We start from the raw sequence: 3896 nt of genomic DNA on the forward strand, positions 1-3896 counted from the left end.
TTTTGAGCATTATCTCTTGAACAGTCTTCAAGAAGTACCTAGTGTTTTCATTGTCAAAGCTGAGGTGTGCTACTCGTGAAAATGGCAGTTATTACCTCCTTCTCTTGCATTCATGCTTTGTCTTCGGTGTTGCTTTGTTTTATCCATATAAAAGGAAGCCGTTTGGCAAATTGTAATTTTAAGATCATGTATGCATGTTGACATATACAATATGTATAAATCATGGGAGAAATAAGTCCCGTAAGTAGCTTATTTCATACAGGAGGGTCAATAGACTGTGTTCTAAAAATTTATTTTATATGTTCTGGATTTTTTATGTGTGTGTCCTTAAAGTCAAATAGTGTCCTAGCCTGGAGATGAATTTAACTCTCAATTTACAAGAAAAGTTAGTCGCCACTTAGAGTCTTTTGTTTGAAATGTGTTTATTAATTGATTGTTTGGAAATTTTTGCCAAAGAAAAAAGTAAGTAGTGGCCAGGTTCCTAGAATAATGCACTTACCCAATTGTATTGTAGTATAATCCTGAAGAATTAGCCACCACAGATAATCTAATTTTGCTAGACAAAGACTTGAAGTGTTCCTGGGATGCCGAGAACACATTTCACCTGTCCACCTACTCCTAGCCGCCATGGAATTCGGACTCCCCCCCACCACCACCCCCGTGCAGAGTCTCTAGGCTGATTGCTGTGGACCAAAGGCTCCAGGAATGTGGGGACTGAGGGAAGGGAAGTGAGGGGCAGGAACAACAAGGTAGCTTCTCTGCTAACTAGTTCATAGAGAAATGGAATCTCCTCTTGCTTTTCCCTATTCTCCTTTACCTGAAAGAAGAAAGGGGTCTTACTGCTACAGGATTAACTTTAAACTCCAAATGAAGGGGAGTCTGGCTGGCTCAGTTGGTGAAGCATTTGCTTCAGCTCAGGTCATGATCTCAGGATCCTGGGATTCAGCCTGAGTCTCTGCTCAGCAGGGAGTCTGCTTCTCCCTGTCTCTGCTCCTCCCCCCACTTGTGTGCCCTCACTCTCTGTCAAAGAAATAAATAAAATCTTTATAAAAAAAACAACCCTACAAATTAGAGTGCACACATAGATATTTAACATGAAGTAAGATTCATCCTTATCCCGGTGGGACCAAGACTCAGGCTTCTCTTGGACACTTAAGTGGGAAGGTGGGTGCTATAGAGAAGAGATGGATGGTCCTGGATGGAAGCTGGGGTCAAGAGATGAAATACACACGTGCTGTATGCCGTAATTTTACCTGTTGAACTTAATTTTACCTGTATCAAACATAGTCACAGTGATTCTGGAGGCATGTTGATAATCAACGTCAATCTGAAGTCTTCATTGTATCCTTTATAAGTAATTTTAGGTCCAGTAATAGTCAAGAAACAAAAACTTGCTCACCAGGATAACATCCATTAGCGAATAATTCCAGAACGAGACGCACATATTCACCACAATGCTTGATACAGGGTTCCCTTCCTTCCAGCACTTTACTAACAATCTACTCAGTGGGAGTGGTGGGTGAATAGGGGTTGGCAACCCTTTCTGAAGGTAGATTACATTGGTGGCTTGATTAAATCAGACAACTCTTCAAAAGCACAGGTAACAAAGTAAAAAAAAAAAAATAGACAAATGGGACAACTCTAAACTTCACAACTTCTGCACATCAAAAGAAACAACAGAGGCATCCTGTAGAATGGGAAAAAATAGAATGGGAAAATATAATTGCAAGTCATTGCAATAATTGCAAGTTATATATCTGATAAAGGGGTTAATATCCAGGATACATAAGGAACTTATCGACAAAACAGCTTCTTCAACTTTACAACAAAAGGAAAGTTACGTTTACAATTGCTTAAACTGAAGTTTCATTGTAATCACTCCCACTTTTTCTTTGCAGTTTCGAGCCGGTTTTAAACAGGATTGAGATTTTTGGATTGCTCGACCACTCGCTAATTACCAAAACCCTGGGCCTCCCCTCCCCCCCTGCCGCCGTTCCGGGCTTGAGGACAGGTAAAGGAGCCTCAAAGGTGCTTACAGAAAACATGACAATTTCCTCCCGAGGGGGAATGACTTGAGTTTCCTAATTCCAGTTTGAACAATCCAAGAGAAAGGCTCTTCTGGGCCCAACTCTGGTGTTTTCTCTGAACCACTTCAAATGCTCAATATGAAGGGCACCTGGGCAACACAGTTGATTAAGCATCTGGCTGTTGATTCTGGCTCAGGTCATGACGTAGAGGTCGTGAGATCAAGCCCGAGTCCAGCTCCAAGCTGAGCGAGGAGCCCGCTTAAGATTCTCTCAGCCCCTCTCCTTCTGCTCCTCCCTTATCTGCCCCTCCCCCATGCAGCATGTGTGCTCGCTCTCTCTCTCAAAAAATGAAAATTTGAAAAAAGCTCAGTGAGGAGAATGTTTAAATAAATTATGAGAAACCTGTATAGTGGGATATTATACAGCCATCAAAGTTGTGTTTATGATGGATTTTTAAAAATTGAGATGGAAAACATATGTTAAAATCAGAATGTTAATTAACTCTCTAGTTATTATGAGGACAGATTAGGTGAAATACACCAAAATGTTTAATAGTTATTGCTTCTAGGGTGTGTTCTTTCACCCTCTTCCTTTTTTTTTTTTTTTTTTTTCTTTTTTTAAGGGAGAGAGTATAGATTCGGTGCTTATAAACGGGCAGTTCACAAACATGAAGCCTGGAAATCACTGAAATAAACGAACGAGCAAACCTAAGCGCTTAAACTTTACAACAAAAGGAAAGTTACGTTTACAATTGCTTAAACTGAAGTTTCATTGTAATCACTCCCACTTTTTCTTTGCAGTTTCGAGCCGGTTTTAAACAGGATTGAGATTTTTGGATTGCTCGACCACTCGCTAATTACCAAAACCCTGGGCCTCCCCTCCCCCCCTGCCGCCGTTCCCGGCTTGAGGACAGGTAAAGGAGCCTCAAAGGTGCTTACAGAAAACATGACAATTTCCTCCCGAGGGGGAATGACTTGAGTTTCCTAATTCCAGTTTGAACAATCCAAGAGAAAGGCTCTTCTGGGCCCAACTCTGGTGTTTTCTCTGAACCACTTCAAATGCTCAATATGAAGGGCACCTGGGCAACACAGTTGATTAAGCATCTGGCTGTTGATTCTGGCTCAGGTCATGACGTAGAGGTCGTGAGATCAAGCCCGAGTCCAGCTCCAAGCTGAGCGAGGAGCCCGCTTAAGATTCTCTCAGCCCCTCTCCTTCTGCTCCTCCCTTATCTGCCCCTCCCCCATGCAGCATGTGTGCTCGCTCTCTCTCTCAAAAAATGAAAATTTGAAAAAAGCTCAGTGAGGAGAATGTTTAAATAAATTATGAGAAACCTGTATAGTGGGATATTATACAGCCATCAAAGTTGTGTTTATGATGGATTTTTAAAAATTGAGATGGAAAACATATGTTAAAATCAGAATGTTAATTAACTCTCTAGTTATTATGAGGACAGATTAGGTGAAATACACCAAAATGTTTAATAGTTATTGCTTCTAGGGTGTGTTCTTTCACCCTCTTCCTTTTTTTTTTTTTTTTTTTTCTTTTTTTAAGGGAGAGAGTATAGATTCGGTGCTTATAAACGGGCAGTTCACAAACATGAAGCCTGGAAATCACTGAAATAAACGAACGAGCAAACCTAAGCGCTTAAACTTTACAACAAAAGGAAAGTTACGTTTACAATTGCTTAAACTGAAGTTTCATTGTAATCACTCCCACTTTTTCTTTGCAGTTTCGAGCCGGTTTTAAACAGGATTGAGATTTTTGGATTGCTCGACCACTCGCTAATTACCAAAACCCTGGGCCTCCCCTCCCCCCCTGCCGCCGTTCCCGGCTTGAGGACAGGTAAAGGAGCCTCAAAGGTGCTTACAG

Source organism: Mustela nigripes, chromosome 7 (assembly GCF_022355385.1).
Source record: "Mustela nigripes isolate SB6536 chromosome 7, MUSNIG.SB6536, whole genome shotgun sequence".
NCBI lineage: Eukaryota > Metazoa > Chordata > Mammalia > Carnivora > Mustelidae > Mustela > Mustela nigripes.